General features: G+C 49.8%; 1 pseudogene; it reads right to left on the reverse strand.

Annotated features, from left to right (window-relative positions):
* Positions 1 to 1,030: 1,030 nt before the first annotated feature.
* Positions 1,031 to 1,870, reverse strand: LOC149433805 (olfactory receptor 1G1-like; annotated as a pseudogene).
* Between the last annotated feature and the right edge of the window lie 8,244 nt (positions 1,871 to 10,114).

Raw genomic sequence — 10,114 nt, forward strand, 5'->3', positions numbered from 1 at the left:
GGCTGCAGTGATGGGCAATGATAGGCTGCACTGATGGGCACTGATAGCCGGCACTGATGGGCACTGATGAGGAGGCACTGGTAGGTGGTACTGATGAGCATTGACAGGCATCACTGGTGGACATTCACAGACATCACTGATGGGCACTGAAAGGCAGTACTCATATATGGCACTGATAGGCAGCACTGACTGGAACTCTTATGTGGCACTTATGGCCACTGATAGGCGGCATTGACTGGCACCAATAGGCAGCACTGACTAGCACTGATAGGTGGCACTGATTAATAGCACTGATAGGTGGCACTGACTGGCACTGATAGTTGACACTAAAAGGCAGCTCAGACGGGCACTGATATGTGGCATTAATGTGCACTGATGGGCACTCACAGGTGGCACTGATGGGGCTCCACTGATCATCAGTGCCCTGATGATCAGTATAGATGTCCCCTCCGAGGAATGCCGATTACCGGCTCTCCTCTCCTCACAAGCTGTGAGCGTGAGAGCTCGTGAGGAAAGAAATGCCGATAACCGAAATTTCCGTATTTACATGAGATCAGCTGTGATTGGACACAGCTGATCACATGACAGAGCCGAAGTCATCCGCTCTTTCCACTGATTGATGATCCGCTGTGTCCCAGGGACACAGCACACCACAGATCGCCGTGCTGCGCGCCCCCAGGGGCAGCACGCGTGGTTAGAGTGGGAGGACGTCATATGACGTCCTCCAAGGGTAACAGAACCACCGCGCTCCCGCCATTTCCTTATATGGCGGGCCGGAGGAGGTTAATGTTTCCCTGTATAAGTATTTTTGATATGTAATGTATTTGAAATTAATAAAAAAAAAGGTAAACACAGAAAAAAAAAGAAAGTGGCCAGAGCATCAGGATTACAGTGACCATTGGTCATGAATAGGTTGGGTACAACTTTGAACAACGGACATTTTTACAATTTCTGAAAGACATTACTAACATCTTTAGTCATCTAAAAATTTTCTAGAAAAATAAAAGTGTCAATATTCACTATTTTTGTTTCAGCAGCAAACCTGAATTAATTTTAGGTGATAATAAGACCTCCTAAGTGCCTCCTTGAGATCTTTGTTCCTCAGGCTGTAGATCAGAGGATTCAGCAATGGGTTAATGAGGGCAGATATGACTGTAAACAGTTTATTTAAATTTTACATATTGCTGGAAGATGGAACCAAGTAAATAAAAATTAAGGAGCCATAAAAGATGGAGACCACGGTGAGGTGTGAGGTGCAGGTGGAGAATGCTTTCCTCTTTCCAGTCTTACTACGGATTCTGAGGATGGTACTGAAAATATAGACATATGGAAGAAAGGTCAAAAGAAAGGCTCCTAATGCAAAAGTAGCACCTGCTAAGAATATGACCACCATGTTTATGAAGGGGTCAGTACATGTAATCTGGATCAAGTGTGGAAGGTCACAAAAGAAGTTGTGGATGGAAGATGTTCTGCAGAAGGACAACCTGAGCAAAAATAAAGTATGAACCAAAGAGACAGAACATCCTACAGCCCAGACCATGGAGGCCATACGAGCACAGACCCTCCAAGACATCATTAGTTTGTAATGTAGGGGGTGGCAGATGGCAATGTAGCGGTCGTAGGACATAACTGAGAGTAAGAAAAGTTCTGAACAAGCACACCACACATAAAAAAAGACTTGGGCTATACAGGCAGGAATGGATATTGATCGGCTTCTTGTGACCAAGTCATAGAGCATCCTCGGTGCGGTCACTGATGAATAGGACATGTCCAGAAATGCCAAGTTGGCAAGAAAAAAATACATTGGGTTGTGCAGATGGTGGTCAGTGAGGACCAAGAAAAATATAAGAAGGTTTGTGATAAGAGTCATCAGATAGATCAGAAGGAAAAGCCCAAAAAAGTGCATTCATGGTCAGTGGATGGTCTGATAGACCTACGAGGGTAAAAGAGGAAATCTCTGTCTGATTCCTCATATTATTCATTTTTTTGTCTGTTTACATGTATTACTATAGAGCAGAGATATAATTATCCATTTAAACAATCAAATAAAATCACCATTCTGAGGAATTAATAAAAGGAGAACATGTACGGAGTACCTACACAATATTCTCAGGTTTACATGAAGACATTTGTACCGGCTAATGATTTGTTCTTATATAAAATGCTGGAAGTCCCGCAGGACCGTCTGCTGCTTTGTAACAACAACAGAAAATCTCAATAAAGGTCTCTATTAGAGATGAGCGAATCGAACATGACGAAGTGGAATTCGTTTCGAATATTAGGAAAAATTTGATTCGCGCCGAATCCGAAAATTAGCAGACTTCGGATGCGCGAATCGAAATTTTTCCTAAAATGGCGGCGACATGTGCGGCGACGGAGCGGGGATGTCTGGGAAGGCGCGCAGACAAGGCGCGCTGACCCATAATGCATTCATTCATGACATGTGATCGCATTAGCCAATCAGCAGCCAGCCAGCCAGCACTGTGTAATGGTGGAGCTATAAATTGCGGCCATCTTACAATTCTCCATTTGCCTCCAGTCATTCAAGAGAGACAGACCTCTCTGTATTAGGGACAGAGTTAGGGCCACAGATACTTTAGGGACACAGAATCGTTACTTAGGGACACAGAATTGTTACTCAGGGACACAGAACTGTTACTCAGGGACACAGAATCGTTACACAGGGACACAGAACTGTTACTCAGGGACACAGAACTGTTACTCAGGGACACAGAACTGTTACTCAGGGACAGACACAGAATTGTTACTGAGGGACACAGAATTGTTACTGAGGGACACAGAATTGTTACTCAGGGACACAGAACTGTTACTCAGAGACAGACACAGAATTGTTACTAAGGGACAGACACAGAATCGTTACTTAGGGACACAGAATTGTTACTCAGGGACACAGAACTGTTACTCAGGGACACAAAATCGTTACTCAGGGACACAGAACTGTTACTCAGGGACACAGAACTGTTACTCAGGGACAGACACAGAATTGTTACTCAGGGACACAGAACTGTTACTCAGGGACACAGAACTGTTACTCAGGGACACAGAACTGTTACTCAGGGACAGACACAGAATTGTTACTGAGGGACACAGAATTGTTACTGAGGGACACAGAATTGTTACTCAGGGACAGACACAGAATTGTTACTGAGGGACACAGAACTGTTACTCAGGGACACAGAACTGTTACTCAGGGACACAGAACTGTTACTCAGGGACACAGAATTGTTACTCAGGGACAGACACAGAATTGTTACTGAGGGACACAGAATTGTTACTGAGGGACACAGAATTGTTACTCAGGGACAGACACAGAATTGTTACTGAGGGACACAGAACTGTTACTCACGGACACAGAACTGTTACTCAGGGACACAGAACTGTTACTCAGGGACACAGAATTGTTACTCAGGGACAGACACAGAATTGTTACTGAGGGACACAGAATTGTTACTGAGGGTCACAGAATTGTTACTGAGGGACACAGAATTGTTACTCAGGGACAGACACAGAATTGTTACTGAGGGACACAGAACTGTTACTCAGGGACACAGAACTGTTACTCAGGGACACAGAACTGTTACTCAGAGACAGACACAGAATTGTTACTGAGGGACAGACACAGAATTGTTACTGAGGGACACAGAATTGTTACTCAGGGACACAGAACTGTTACTCAGGGACACAGAATCGTTACTCAGGGACACAGAACTGTTACTCAGGGACACAGAAATGTTACTCAGGGACACAGAACTGTTACTCAGGGACACAGAACTGTTACTCAGAGACAGACACAGAATTGTTACTGAGGGAAAGACACAGAATCGTTACTTAGGGACACAGAATTGTTACTCAGGGACACAGAACTGTTACTCAGGGACACAGAATCGTTACTCAGGGACACAGAACTGTTACTCAGGGACAGACACAGAATTGTTACTCAGGGACACAGAACTGTTACTCAGGGACACAGAACTGTTACTCAGGGACAGACACAGAATTGTTACTGAGGGACACAGAATTGTTACTGAGGGAAACAGAATTGTTACTGAGGGACACAGAATTGTTACTCAGGGACAGACACAGAATTGTTACTGAGGGACACAGAACTGTTACTCAGGGACACAGAACTGTTACTCAGGGACACAGAACTGTTACTCAGGGACACAGAATTGTTACTCAGGGACAGACACATAATTGTTACTGAGGGACACAGAATTGTTACTGAGGGACACAGAATTGTTACTGAGGGACACAGAATTGTTACTCAGGGACAGACACAGAATTGTTACTGAGGGACACAGAACTGTTACTCAGGGACACAGAACTGTTACTCAGAGACAGACACAGAATTGTTACTGAGGGACAGACACAGAATTGTTACTGAGGGACACAGAATTGTTACTCAGGGACACAGAACTGTTACTCAGGGACACAGAACTGTTACTCAGGGACAGACACAGAATTGTTACTGAGGGACACAGAATTGTTACTGAGGGACACAGAATTGTTACTGAGGGACACAGAACTGTTACTCAGGGACACAGAACTGTTACTCAGGGACACAGAACTGTTACTCAGGGACACAGAACTGTTACTCAGGGACAGACACAGAATTGTTACTGAGGGACACAGAATTGTTACTGAGGGACACAGAATTGTTACTCAGGGACAGACACAGAATTGTTACTGAGGGACACAGAACTGTTACTCAGGGACACAGAACTGTTACTCAGGGACAGACACAGAATTGTTACTGAGGGACAGACAAAGAATTGTTACTGAGGGACACAGAATTGTTACTCAGGGACAGACACAGAATTGTTACTGAGGGACACAGAACTGTTACTCAGGGACACAGAACTGTTACTCAGGGACACAGAATTGTTACTCAGGGACAGACACAGAATTGTTACTGAGGGACACAGAACTGTTACTCAGGGACACAGAACTGTTACTCAGGGACACAGAACTGTTACTCAGGGACTCAGAATTGTTACTCAGGGACAGACACAGAATTGTTACTGAGGGACACAGAATTGTTACTGAGGGACACAGAATTGTTACTCAGGGACAGACACAGAATTGTTACTGAGGGACACAGAACTGTTACTCAGGGACACAGAACTGTTACTCACGGACACAGAACTGTTACTCAGGGACACAGAACTGTTACTCAGGGACACAGAACTGTTACTCAGGGACAGACACAGAATTGTTACTGAGGGACACAGAATTGTTACTGAGGGACACAGAATTGTTACTGAGGGACACAGAATTGTTACTGAGGGACACATAATTGTTACTCAGGGACACAGAACTGTTACTCAGGGACACAGAACTGTTACTCAGGGACACAGAACTGTTACTCAGGGACAGACACAGAATTGTTACTGAGGGACACAGAATTGTTACTGAGGGACACAGAATTGTTACTCAGGGACAGACACAGAATTGTTACTGAGGGACACAGAACTGTTACTCAGGGACACAGAACTGTTACTCAGGGACACAGAACTGTTACTCAGGGACAGACACAGAATTGTTACTGAGGGACACAGAATTGTTACTGAGGGACACAGAATTGTTACTCAGGGACAGACACAGAATTGTTACTGAGGGACACAGAACTGTTACTCAGGGACACAGAACTGTTACTCAGGGACACAGAACTGTTACTCAGGGACAGAGAATCGTTACTCAGGGACACAGAATTGTTACTCAGGGACACAGAATCGTTACTCAGGGACACAGAATCGTTACTCAGGGACACATAATTGTTACTCAGGGACACAGAATCGTTATGTTATTTTTGGGGTGCTTATAGAATTAAAGAGTATGTCAGACAACATGCAGAGGAGTGGCAGAGGAGGCAATGTTTCAGGAGCGAGCAGACGTGGCAGCAGAGGAAGGGGTCGAGGCAGCACTAGTCGCAGCCAGAGGCCAGTGCTCCCGGTGTCATCCAGCAGTCGTGTCTCCACCGACAACCCTGCCGTCATCGATTGGTTGGCTCGGTCGTCTTCCTCTTCCCAGGTCACCTCTGACACCTACAGCCAACGGTCAGTGTGTACGTCAGACACAACCGTTAGTTGGCATGGCCCGGGAGCAAGCCCACTGAAATCACGTGTCCTCTACCTGCCCCTGTCCTTTGGTGCTCCCTCACCAAGCGAAGTATCGCATGCTGTGGGCTCAGCCCCACTGTACAGTGAGGAAGAGCTAACAGAGGGCGGTCAGGAACGGGGGGAGACATCCGCCTCTTCAGCAGCCAGGCGAAGAAGTACTGGCGAGGAGAGTGGCTCGGTAGCCGGTCTAGAGAAGGGTCTGTCTCCTGACCCACACGCAGCCGAGGGGGCTAGTAGTGAGGCGGAGACCCTAATTGATGATGATGAGGCTGATCGCACTTGGCAACCTCGTCGTCATCAGGCTATTGCTTCCGCATCATCAGGAGAAGAGGGTGCCAGCTTGGCAGCGAGCAAAACAGTCGGGCCATGGGCCCCCCTCCCGCCTCCTCATGCTGCTGCCAGGCCCGTAATCTGTCATGGGCCCCTGTACTGCCTCCTCATGCTGCTGCCAGGTCCAGAGTGTGTCATGGGTCCCCGTACGGCCTCCCATTGCTGCTGCCAAGAGGCAGCAGGGTCGCTGCAGTGTCAGTGGAGGCAAACGGCCACGGAGTAGAGCACCAGCTCCACTGCAGCCTACCACCACGGCCAGTAGTGGTGCCGGTGTGCACGGAGGAAGTAGCAGTCAGCCAGTGAGGAGTAGCGGGGGCAAAGTTTCCTACTCGGCGGTGTGGCAATTTTTCGTCAAGCCGCCCGAGGAAGTAAACGTAGCCGTATGTCGACTATGTGGCCAGAAAGTCAAGCATGGCCAGGGGGCCCATGTTGGGACTACAGCATTGCATCAGCATATGCAGCGTCGCCATTTGGTGGCCTGGGAAAACCGTGATAAAGATACGGTGGTTCTGCCTGCCCCAGCCCCCGCTCCATCACCCGCTCCGTTACTTGCTCCGTCACCCGACGTCAATCGCCATCTATCAGCCAGTCAAGGCTCCAACACCTCTGCTGAGGGGAGTTGTCGCTCGTTGGCATCTTCCGCTCGTTCAGATGCTCCTTCTCCTGCTACTCCTCTTCACGGTTTCCGTCAGCAGTCTTTCTTGGAATCCGTTTCCAAGAGACAACAGTTTGCGAGCACGCACCCGACGGTGCAGAAGCTGAACGTCCTCCTGTCCAAGTTGCTGGTGCTGCAGTCCCTCCCTTTCCAAGTGGTGGACTCAGCACCTTTCCGAGAAATGATGGCTTGTGCCGCGCCGCGGTGGAGAGTGCCAAGCCGGCATTTCTTCGCCAAAAAGGCAGTGCCAGCCCTGCATTCACATGTAGAAGAGATGGTGGGCCAGTCTTTGAGCATGTCGGTCTCTGCCAAAGTGCACGGCAGCGCCGACGTGTGGAGCTGTAACTACGGTCAGGGACAGTACATGTCATTTACGGCCCACTGGGTGAACGTGGTGCCGGCACAGCCGCACCAGCAACTTGGACAGGTCACGCCGCTTTTGCCTCCACGTTTGCACGTGCTTGGTCCAGCAAAGATGTCCGCCTCTACCACCTCTTCTTCCGCCGTGTCCTCAGCCGCCACCCCCGTGCCAAGTCCCATTACCCGACCGGCATATCACATGTGCAGGGCGCAACGGTGTCACGCTGTGCTGCACCTGGTATGCCTTGGCGAACGTAGTCACACAGGGGAGGAACTTCTGAGTGTAATGAACAGAGAAATCGACAGATGGCTGTCTCCGCGCAAACTGAAAATCGGAACCATGTTGACCGACAACGGAAAGAACATGGTGTCTGCTCTGCGTCAAGGAAGGTTGTGCCATGCGCCATGCATGGCTCACGTGTTCAATCTGGTTGTCAAGCGGTTCCTAAAATCCACCATCCCACTGCAAGACATCCTTAAAATGTCACGTAAACTTTGCATGCATTTCAGCCATTCCTACACCGCAAAGAACACCCTCCTTGAGCTGCAGCGGCAGAACGGAATTCCACAGCATCGCCTGATCTGCGACGTTGCAACAAGGTGGAATTCAACCCTACACATGTTAGACCGCCTTTACGAACAGCGAAAGGCCATCACCGATTTCCTGATGTTACAAGCGGATAAAGGTACTCCCCTGTGTAACTTAGATGTCAGCCATTGGCAGCTCATGCGTGACACCTGCCGCTTGCTCAGGCCCTTTGAGGAGGCCACGCTATTCGTGAGTCGGCAGGACTATGGGATGAACGACGTCATTCCTCTGTTGCACATCCTGGAACAAATGCTGTTAACAATGGCTGGTCAGGGTGCGGTAGACGTGGCGCACAGATCTCAACGCCACATGACCCCTGTGGGGGCAGGACAGGAAGAAGAGGAGGAGGTAGAGGAGGACATTGGTGCTCAGGAATTATTGAGTGAAATGGGTGGTTTTTCCACTCAGCGGACAGGAGTGGAGGAGCAGGAGCATCTGGTAGAGGAGGAGGAGGAGACAGAGGACCCAGACGCACCGTGGCAGTATGCTGTGGAGATGGAGGCAGGGAGTCCCTCGCATTCCTTGGCACAAATGGCCCATAGCATGCTCGGTTGTTTGCGTAGCGACAGCCGAATAATAACCATCAGACAGAGGGATGACTTTTGGCTGTCCACCTTGTTGGACCCTCGCTACCGGTCCAAAATGGTGGCCTTTTTCACACCTGCTGAGAGGGAGGCCAAAATTACGTACTATAAAAACCACCTATGTAGTCAGTTGGTCTCTGCCTTTCTGCGCCAACGTCCATCCTCAGACACTGTGGGCCCTGTGTGCTCGCGTTCCGCTGCCATGGCAGCAGGGGAGGGGTGGGGTGGTAGGAGCAGTGGCAGCTCCACCAGCAGCGGCTGCCTCAGTCTGCAGTCGATGATGAGTAGCTTTCTTCACCAGCGCAGTGAGGAAACTACTAACCAGCCGCAGCAGCAGCAGCATCAGGTGGACCTGGAGCAGGAGCTCAAACAACAGGCTTGGGCCTACTTGGACAGCACCCTGCCAACCGAGGTAGACAATCCCCTTGACTACTGGGCAACGAAACTTGACCTTTGGCCCCAACTAGCTGAATTTGCCCTTGAAAGGCTGTCATGCCCGGCCAGTAGCGTGGCATCGGAGCGCGTGTTTAGTGCGGCAGGAGGTATTGTAACTCCGCGGAGGACACGACTGTCCACCCAAAGTGTGGAGAGACTCACGTTTGTGAAAATGAATCAGGCGTGGATTAGTCTGGATTTCAAACCACCAGTTCCTGACACAACTGACTAAATCCGCCATGAATCATGCCCCAAACATGTGCCACTTTCAGGTCTCCTCACACTGCTGGTGTGTTCCATTTTGTCATAGGGTGCTGGCAGATTACGGGCCTCCCATTGCTGCTGCCAGGCCCCTAATCTGCCATGGGCCCCTGTACCGCCTCCTCATGCTGCTGCCAGGTCCACAGTGTGTCATGGGTCCCTGTACGGCCTCCCATTGCTGCTGTCTCCATCGCCACACTCTGCCATGTGCCACTTTCAGGTCTCCTCACACTGCTGCTGGGTTCCATTTTGTCATAGGGTGCTGGCAGATTACGGGCCTCCCATTGCTGCTGCCAGGCCCGTAATCTGCCATGGGCCCCTGTACCGCCTCCTCATGCTGCTGCCAGGTCCACAGTGTGTCATGGGTCCCTGTACGGCCTCCCATTGCTGCTGTCTCCATCGCCACACTCTGCCATGTGCCACTTTCAGGTCTCCTCACACTGCTGCTGGGTTCCATTTTGTCATAGGGTGCTGGCAGATTACGGGCCTCCCATTGCTGCTGCCAGGCCCCTAATCTGCCATGGGCCCCTGTACCGCCTCCTCATGCTGCTGCCAGGTCCACAGTGTGTCATGGGTCCCTGTACGGCCTCCCATTGCTGCTGTCTCCATCGCCACACTCTGCCATGTGCCACTTTCAGGTCTCCTCACACTGCTGCTGGGTTCCATTTTGTCATAGGGTGCTGGCAGATTACGGGCGTCTCCCATTGCTGCTGCCAGGCCCCTAATCTGCCATGGGCCCCTGTACCACCTCCTCATGCTG

Source organism: Staurois parvus, unplaced genomic scaffold, assembly GCF_062004578.1.
Source record: "Staurois parvus isolate SC_StPar_1 unplaced genomic scaffold, SC_StPar_1.0 ptg001917l, whole genome shotgun sequence".
Classification (NCBI taxonomy): domain Eukaryota; kingdom Metazoa; phylum Chordata; class Amphibia; order Anura; family Ranidae; genus Staurois; species Staurois parvus.